Below are 10,378 nucleotides of genomic sequence, written 5' to 3'. Positions count from 1 at the left end.
GACTTACATCAGAACTATGCTAAATATGCACCAGTATCAAAGAAGGGGTTTTATATGTGGACTGACTGCAGCAATGCAAGAATAGAGAGAAGGCCTAGTCCTATCAAAGACTAGCATCTTCAGGTTCTTGCAGCAAAAGACGAGAGTAGAACAGGGGTAAAACAATAATAGTCATATTGTTGCAGCAATATTAAAGTGAGGTCACGCCCACAGATCCTCCCTCGACCCTGTGCGAGGAGGCAATCCCGAGGCAACTAATGATCCAGTTAAGTAACAATTGTAGTTGTATAAGATCGGGGCACAACTCCAAGTCGTCCTGTAACCGTGGATACAGCTATCCGAATAGTTAATTTTCATCCCTGCAGGGGTGCACCACATGTCCCGTCACGCTCGATAACACTCTGACCGGACATACTTTTCTGGGTCCTGCCCGGCCTCGGAATATCGACACGTCGCAGCCCCACCTAAGACTAATCAAAGAGGTCAGCCCGCCGGTCTAAATCCAAAGCGCAAAGGGTTCATGGGCCCAGTTCCCCTCCGCGCTCCTGCACGATGCGAGGGCGGCCGACGTCAGTCCTAGCATCCCTTAATCACAAGCGCAATGCATCTCGGGACCACTCGGGCGCACGCCACTATGATTGGTGACATCTGAAAAGCTTCGGCTGATACCGCGACGTCGAGTACCCATAATTCTTCCCGCGTAGCCGGTTAGTGCAAAAAGGTCTCTGACCAACCCAGATCAAGTACCCAAATCCATTAACATTTTAATTAGGCCAACAAAGCAGTCTCAGGGGAATCCACCCGTCTTACAACTAATCACCAATGATCCCAGTAACATGGTCGAGTAACTGTGTGGTTGTAACATCGGGGGGAATCCGAGGTATCACCCTCGTTGGATTCCGAACGATGTACCCGTCAAGGTGGGCTTAGAGGAATCACCCTCGGGGGTCCCACACTTGAGGGTTTGCACGACAGAGGCGTCATCGGGAATGGTGAAAGAGGAATCACCCTCGATAACCACGACCAACTAGCTATACTACAGAGATATCATTAGGAGTACTTAGCGAGGTGTCACCCTCGGTACCCGATAGTATCTCTGTAGCGTCGTACAACTAAGGGGGTGTATGTGCTGTGTCAGGTCTGGCTCATCGATCAGGGATCGAGATTTGAAAACAAGCGAGGCAACTGGACTACGGGGTCAGAGGGGATGACTGCTCCACCTATACTAAGCAGATTAAAGGTACAGGACTGAAAGTAGCAGTTCATCAAAAACATGCTATGCATCAGATATAGGAACTAACTATAACAATAGCAAAATACTAATGCAAGCAGTAGGAAGAAAGACATAGGCGATATAGGAATGATCAAGGGGGGTTTGCTTGCCTTGCTGCTCTGCGGCAAAGAGCTGATCGGTAGGGTCGTAGATGTACCCGGCAGCAGTGTCAGTCTCGAGGTCTACCGGTAAGAAGAGGGGGAAGAAACAATAAATAATAGCAAGGGTGCAACACATAGCATGACATGGCAAGATGCAGGCCAGACATGAGCTAACGCAGCAACATCCATCATAGACGGGTCGGAAGAATATCTGACGATATTTTCCCGGGTCTCGGGCTACTACCGGTCATACTCGAAACGATGGAAAAGTTCCACGTTTGCTATGCTAGGGACGCGTGACAGACAAACGTGCTGTGTATCCGGGTTCGTCTCGTTCTGCTAATCAACTTTCATGTTGCAAATATTTTGATCTGACTTACGGATTATTTAATATTAATTTTTAAAGTTTTATTCAATAATTAGGAATTAAAAACAGATTTAAATAATTTAATAAAAAACTATTATGACATCAGCATGATGTCATGCTGACATCAGCAGTTGACTGGTCAACTGACCAGTGGGTCCCAAACGTCATAGACTCAAGTTTTAATTAAGATTAAATATTAATTAATCCATTTAATTAAATGGGGGACCCACGTGTCATACTCTAATTAATCTAATTACGTAATTAACCATTTATTTAATTAACTAATTAACTAAATAATATATATATATATATTTATTTAATAAAGATATATTTTTATTTTTACAATTTAATTTTCATTTTTTTTAATTATCGCGTGGGGCCTCCCTGTCATAGACAGCGGGTGCGTTGGCCCCACCGGTAAGTGACTTTTAAGCCAAATACTCATTTTTCCCACAGATACATAATCAAGCAATTATCGTATTCCTCCAAATACCTATATACGTAAATACATACATCGCATCTCGTACATACATACATACATACATACGGAAATACAACGTTTATGTTTATTTCTTTCTCACATCTCACATCTCTCTCACAACTCTCTGTGTTAACAGAGAGAGAGTCTCTCTGCTAACTCAACATGGAAGAACCGAAAGTTCAATCCTTCCCATCGGTCACTACCGTCGACGGATCGAAGTCCCGTTTACCGAAATGGAACCGGGACGGTGAGGGGAACGCGATGGTGGGAGGAGCCCGAGGAGGGGCTCACCAACGTTGAGGAAGAGGCCCTCCCGGAGGGGGCGCTGGCGTTGAAGGAGGTGCCGGCCGAGGTGAGTCCGGTCGGCGGGTTGGCTCGTCGGAGTTGGTGAGGTGAGGAGGGGGAGTTTCGGGTTGGAGAGGGGGTCGGTGGGGAGGGGTCGGCCGAGATGGGGAGGCTCGTCGGCCGGTGGGGGAGCCGGCGGTGGAGGGAGATGCGAGGGGAGGGGGAGAGTGGATCTGGGGGGGCCGACGGGAGGTTGGGAGCCTCCCTGTCTCTCGGTGGTTGGAGGTTCGAGAGAGAGAGAGAGATGGTAGGTGTCGGTGGGATGGGTTACGAGAGAGAGAGACGAGAGATATTTTCTCTCAGACCGAGAGGAGCGGAGGGATCGGTGGGAGGTGGGGCCTGGCGCGGGAGGGCTCGTGGGTGCTGGGTGGGGTGGCGGCGCTAGTGGGAGGGGAGGGAGCGAGGCAGGGGGCTCCCTCGCCCTAGTCTTTTAGGGGCGTGGGGTGGGCCGGCTCGGCTGGGCCACTTTGGCCGAGTCGGCCACGGGGGTGGGGGGTTCCTTTTCTTCTTTTTTCTTTTTTCTTTTGTTTTGTTTTGTTTTGTTTTGTTTTTGTTTTTCTATTATTTCTTCTTTCTAATTTCTTTTTTTTCTTTTGAATTTCTTTTCTCTTCTTTCTATTATTATTATTATTTTTAATACTTTCTTTTTATACATATCTTCCTTTAATAGTTAATATGAATTTATAAATATACTTTTCTTTTGTTTTCAATTTCTGAATCCGGATGGAAATTCAATGCGGGTCAACGACGGTAGTTCTCGATGATGTGGCATCATTAGCGGGTGATCACTATAGCTTAATTACAATATTTAGTGTAGCAAAAGTCGAGGATGTCACATCATGGATGAGGTCACAAGGGAGGACCACTTCCACCCCGTACACCATGAAAAACGGGGTGTATCTATTGATCGAATTGTTGTGGTGCGCAAGCCCCATAATACGGAGTCAGGCTCCTCCACCCAATGGCAATTAGATTCTTTTAGAGAACAGACCAGTCGAGGTTTGATGCCACTCATAATAAGACCATTAGGTCATTCGACTTGTCCATTGGTGTGTGGGTAATATTCCGAGGCGTAATAAAGCTTAATGCCTATGTTAGATCACTAGTCCTTTACCTACTAGGCTGTGAAATTGGATCCATTCTCCATTATTATAGTGTGGAAACACGTGGACCACTCCAGATATAAAGTAGATGACCAGTCCGGATTTAGCTTAAGTTACTAGTTTCACTTCAATCCACTTGGTGAATTTGTCAACCATGACCAGTAGGTATTTATTTTTCTTGGCCCCCCTTTAAGTGTTCTGACCATGTCCAGCCCCTAGACCGTGAAAGGCTAGGTGATCGGTACCGTCTGAAGAGCCGTGGGGGCATGTGGCTTTGATTTGCTAATAGCTGGCAACCAACACAATGTTGGACGAGTGTGTGGTCGTCTGCACAAGTAGTGGGCCAAAAGAATCCGGCTCGACATGCCTTGCTTACCAGGGCTCGAGTTGTTGCATGATGGCCGCCCATGCATGCGTGTATCTTGACTAGGAGCTGTCGTCCTTCTTCTTTAGATATGCATCATTGGAGGACTCCGATGGTGCTTTTCTTATATAGTTCAACCTCATGGACCTTGTAAGCATTTGATCACTGAATTATGCATCTTGCCTCGGTCTGGTCGATGGGGAATTCTCGGCGGAGAAGATAGGCGAGGAAGGGCTCAATCCATGGTGCGATTACTACCATGATCTCGTGAGCTGAAGGCATTTGTTCAAGTGCCGAGCCACCGATGATTTCTTCATATCATTCGATGTCAGGAGGGATGATCTGTTCTGGGCCATCGGCTCTAGCGTCCTTCTGCCCGTCCTGCCATACCACAGATGGCTTAAAAATCCATTCCAAAAAGGTATTACTAGGGATGCGGCCGCGCTTGACGCCCATGCGGGGAAAGACATCAGTAGCTTGATTGTTGTCTCTGGAGACATATGGTGGAATTCTAATCCTTCAAACCACGCAGATATTTTGAGAATGAAATTTCTATATGCTGCCATCTTTGGGTTCTTAGTGTCGAATTCACCATTGATTTGGGAGATGGCGAGGTTATAGTTTTCTCTTACTTCGAGCCATTGTACTCCCATTGATGTTGCCACCCGAAGTCCATGCAAGAGAGCCTCGTATTCAGCCGCATTATTGGAATCAATGTACATTATCTGCAATACGTACTGGATATTGTCACCAGTGGGGGATGTCAATATAACTCCAACCCACAGTGCGACAAGCATCTTAGATCTGTCAAAGTACAACGTTCAATGGGAGTATCTCCTATATTTTCTCGGAAGCTCGGCCTCCATGCATTCGGCAAGAAAATCAGCCAACACCTGAGATTTAATAGCTCGGCGTGGTTTGTATGAAATTTCGAAGGGGAGGATCTCAATGGCCCATTTGTCTATTCGGCCAGTGGTGTCCATGTTGTTGGTTATATCATTCAGTTGCCACCATGACCGAACACTTTTGAAAGTCGTGTCGGAGCTTTCGGGATGCGATGAAAACTATATAGGCTATCTCCTGATAATGTGGATACCTAGATTTGCACGGGGTGAGTACTTCTGATACGTAGTAGACTGGCTTCTGAACCCGGAACTTGTGACCCTCCACCTCTCGCTCGACAATAAGACTATGGCGACAACTTGATTTGTGGCCGATATGTACAAGAGCATTGGTTCATCTATGCGGGGTGCTTCTAGTACAGGATTGCCAGATAATCACGTTTTGATTTCCTCCAATGCGGTCATTGCTTCATTTGTCCACTCGAAGTTTTTGGTCCATTTGAGTAGTCTGTAGAGCGGTAGTGCCTTTTCACCAAGACGGAAGATAAAGCGTCTCAAAGCCACCATGCAGCCGCCAGTTTTTGGATGTGCTTCACCTTCGTAGGGATCGCTAGTTGGGATAGGGCTCAGATTTTAGCCGGATTGGCGTCTATTTTTCTATGGGAGACAATAAATTTGAGCAGTTTATCAACGGGGACTCCGAAGACACGTTTTCTGGATTGAGCCATATATCGTAAGCCTGCACATGATCAAAGGTTTGTGGGAGGTCATCCACTAGATAGCTAACGTGTTTTGTTTGATGAGCACGTCGTCTACATATTCCTCGACCCTCTTGCTGACTTGAATTTCAAGGCATGTCTAAATCATGTGCTGGTAAGTGGCGCCTTCATTTTATCCTGAAGGTAATTGTATTGAAGCATAATGGCCCGCACGGGGTGATGAAGGCTGTTGCGGCTTGGTCGGACTCCATCATATTGATTTAATGCTATGCGAAGTAGGCATCGAGGAAGCACAGTGAGTCGTGTCCGACGCGTCAATGATCTGGTCTATGCGAGGTAAGGGAAAATGATTTTTTGGGCAGGCTTTATTTAGTTCTTAGAAATCGACGCATAGCCACCATGACCTTTCTTTCTTTGGCACCGGGCCCAGATTTGCCAACTTGGGGTGTTTGATTTCTCATATGAATCCCGATTTGAGTAGCTTTGCTAGTTAGTCACCCATAGCCCGATGCTTGGGTTCAAAAAATTGGAGTAGCACCTGTTTGACTGGCTTGAAGCGTGTGATTATGTTCATGCTATGTTCTACCAGTCTTCATGGGATTCCTGCCATATCTGAAGGGTGCTAGGAAAACATGTTCTAGTTTTCTTGCTAAAATGTGCGCAATAATTCATCAACCGCGGGGTCTAGCTGAGCTCCAATGGATGTTGTTTTGTTGGGGTCCATTGGATGCATCTGAAATTTGATGATTCTCTCTGCTGTTTTGAAGAATGTGGATTTGGGCCTCTTACCGAAGGTTACATCATCCTTATCTACAATTGAGTGGAGTGTTGTTAATTGCACGATGGCGAGAGTCTTGGTTGGTGCCTCGAGGGCGAGCGTTGTTGTTTTGTTTTCGGCCCAAAGATCTCTATCCGGGTCACTTATAATTGTGATTATGCCATTGGGCCCTGACATTTTGAGCTTCATATACCCTCAATGTGGTATGGCCTGAAATCTTGTGAAAGCAGCACACCCTAATAGGGCGTGATACCTGCTATGAAAGGGCACAATATGGAAGAGGAGTTCTTGGGACGTGTAGTTCTCGGGGGTGCCGAATACCACATCTATATTAACTCGTCCGGTGCAATGTCCCACTTTTCCAGGGATGATCCCTCAAAAGGTGGTGTGACTTTGTTTGATGTGAGATTTGTTGAATTGCATTTTATCTAGGGTATCCTCATAGATGAGGTTTAGACTACTACTGCCGCCCATTAGCACATGTTGGAGTCTGAAGCCGTCTACCATGGGATCGAGGATTAGGGCGACACGTGTTCAGATGGGGAGGGTTCTTGGCTGGTTTGACTCGCCGAACATGATGGTGTGTTTGTCCATGAGATTCTTGCGGCCACCTTGTGTATTTGGTCGATTCTCGAAGAGCTCCCTTCCTCTATTGTTTTGAGTTAAACGTCTCGTAGATCATTAGGATCTCGGTGTTGTTATCCGATGGTGTTGCTGAATGTATGCTTGGGGGTGAGACCCCGAGGATGGCCTGTCCACTCTTTGCAACTGGCCAACAACCCATCAAGCTCGAAGGCTGTGAGTCAGGTTCGTATTCAACAAGGTAGAGTGTATGGGGGATGGGTTGTCCAACAACTCGTCAAGGACAATTCTGGATCCTGCTAGGGATTTTTTTTCTCGGCATGCTCGTGTTCGGTCGATCGTCGTGGGTGTACATGCTTCCTTCGAGCTCTTCTGGGTTCCTCGACGTGGATTGACTACGTGCACATCTGTTGAGCCTACGAGGTGCTTTCCATGGTGCAATATTTGTGAACCAGACCCGATAGCTTGGTGAAGTATGGCATTTAGGGTTCCTTCATTGTGGCAGTTATGCCAGAAGGCTGCTATGATTTCCTGGTCGCTGCAGTCTGTTATCCTATTTTTGGTGAGGAGGAATCTGGTCCAGAAGTGGTGAACCATTTCCCCTGGCTGTTGCTTGACGTACAATAGGTCCCATATGTTAATTGGAGAGTGCTCGACGTGGGGGGTAGGTGGGGAAAAACTTTGTATCCCAATAGGACGTGCGTCCGAAGCCTTGACAGTTGTGTTCTATACCATCATGGGATCCAGCGCGTTGGGTTCGAGATCCATATTATCAATCAGCCACCGTCGCACAGACTCGAGTTCGTGGGATAAATCAGGGTTTGATCCCAAACTTTTTTCGAGACGAATTCTAGATTCCGAACTAGAGGAGCAATCCTAATGGCAGGGGATGAGAACATAAATTGTTCTTAGCTCCGGTGGTTGAGAGGGCGAACCTTCAGCCGAGTTCTCGATGGTGCCAACCAAGTGTGTGATAGGTGGGACGCAAATCTCCTTGTCATTGGGTTTAAGCCCGATCCGGTCATAGACTTAGGGTTGGCCATCGGTTATTCCCATAGCATGGATTCGACCGAGTAACTTGCTTAGAGATGCGATACCCATAGAGTCCATGCTCTTGGAATACATGGGGTTGATCCATAGTGCCGTTACTCCAGGGGCATTTAAAGTCGCTCCCGGGCAGTATTCGGCTGAAGCAGATCCACGTGTATCGACTGAATTGGATTTTAAGGCCGGGCTCAGGGTGGAGGCCACCCTAGTGGCGGGGTTGACCGCACCCGAAAGTAAGGCGTCATGACTTGCGAGATTTTAAAGGGGAGCTGAAAGCTACGTTAGAGTAAGGTCTCCCCGGGAGTCAGCAACGAACTCTAGGTTCCCAAACATGATCTCCTGATCGGGAGCCAAACTTCCGACCCGGCCAAGGCGGCCGGTCGGATCGGCGTGCAACACGATGCTACTAAACACTAAGATCTATACAGGTACAAAAACATCCCTCTTGCAGATCTCACTGCTGATGATTAAGTGAGCGATCAATCCTTTGGCGATCCCATAGCGGAACTATCGATCCAAATTGAGTGATATAATTATGATTTTTTTATCTAACTCCTCAACTTGTTCTTTGGTAGCCGTTTTATTATCAATTATCTCAAGCCTTTGCATAACATGTTCCCAGATAAAAATAGTTTCATTAATTATGAAAGGTGTCGATCCCACTAAATTTTGCATGGCTTTGAAAGAATCTGAAGTGTGACTCAGTAAGAAACTACAATCGGTATCAAAATTGGTGGATCTTGGGCATGGGGTACCGAGCTGTGGATCTTGGATCGACAGGGAACTGGGAACAAAGGGACAATATTTACCCACTAGGCCTCTCAAAGAGGTAAACCCTACGTTCTTCTTGATTGTATTGATGTGTGTATGATGATTATAGAGTTGACCTATTAGGATGCCAAATTAACTAAACCCTAGATGCGTAGGATGATGGTTCTACCCCCCATGAAATAAACCCTCTAGTATATATAAACACCAGGGGTACATCGGGATACACATGGTCGTTTGCCGTCAGGGAGTAAACATGTCAATTCCACCATCTTGACTTGGAGGACACACCAAGGCACCGATGGTTTCCTTCCTCAACACGTAGTCGTCTTATATCTCGGCCTTCAAGTGATAGTCACAAAGTGGCCCGCCTGTTCGGGCCATAAGAGATAGGCCAATGGCCTGAGGACCCCTTAGTCTCAGACTCCCTCAATTACCACCGTTAATAGTATCAAGTACAAATTTGTACCAAGTAGTAATACCCACATAAAAATTATGAAGGAAGTTGCTGGGGGATTGCTTATGAGACTACTAGGGAAAACCCTACTAGTAGCACAGGACATTTAGCTACCAGTAGTGACGGCAGGCGTGCTACTACTACAACGCTATACCTAAGTTTTAGTAGTAGCGCGCTTCATGACCAGCGCTACTCGTGAAGTCACATATCAGTAAGGCTATGAAACAACATGCGCTACTCATATGCGACTTTACTAGTAGCGCTATTTTCTAACCAGCACCACTACTAATCCCGCAAATTTATTTTTTGTATTTATTTTGTATTTTCACATGGTTATACATATGAATATACAACAACAATAATAATTTTGCAGAAAACAACATTTAGATAAAAGTGGATGGGTGCAAGTGATCGAGTTCGGTTAGAGGGAAAATATGATGTTACAAATTGCAACATCATATTTTCCTGTAATTGAACTTGGCCCCTTGCATCCATCCACTTTAATCTAACTTCTGTCATATAACTTATCATCCTCTTAATCATCTAACAACTCATCATCCTCTTAATCATATAAGGACTCATCATCCTCTTAATCATCTAACAAATCATTATCATCTTAATCATACCAAGTTAAAATGTCCTAAAACAGAAAAAACACCATAATAATCATAAACTAAAAAAGGTCATCTCTCTTGGCCACCACATATTATTCTCTCCTAGGTAGAACCTACTACTCCCTACTTGGTAAAATAGCGTAAAAAGGTAAGATCCACTCTCTCCATTGTGAAGAATAGAGATCCACCTATCTCCGACATGTGGCATGCGCAAGTCCTTCGCGTCTCCGCCAAGTAGTTGTCGACGGGTTTTCATTAAATTGTCAAATCCTTTAAGTTTCACGCTTCCATGCCTTCTAGAAAGTGAGTATGCATTGCGGAAACATATAGGCCATCGTGGTCGTAAGATGATAACATTTGAATGACGACCTTATATAGTCATCACAAGAGAAATGAGCTGTCATTTAAAAATAAACAAGTTAAGTAGGGATGAACATCAAATATTTTTAATAAACAATGCAAATTACTTAACAAATATGGTTGCCAAACTCACATTGAGGTAAAGCTAGAAGCATATCGATATCCACCCAAATGTCG

This window comes from Hordeum vulgare, chromosome 7H (genome assembly GCF_904849725.1).
Source record: "Hordeum vulgare subsp. vulgare chromosome 7H, MorexV3_pseudomolecules_assembly, whole genome shotgun sequence".
Taxonomy (NCBI): domain Eukaryota; kingdom Viridiplantae; phylum Streptophyta; class Magnoliopsida; order Poales; family Poaceae; genus Hordeum; species Hordeum vulgare.
The sequence above is the reverse complement of the archived record's forward strand: the minus strand, read 5'-3'. Positions refer to the sequence as shown.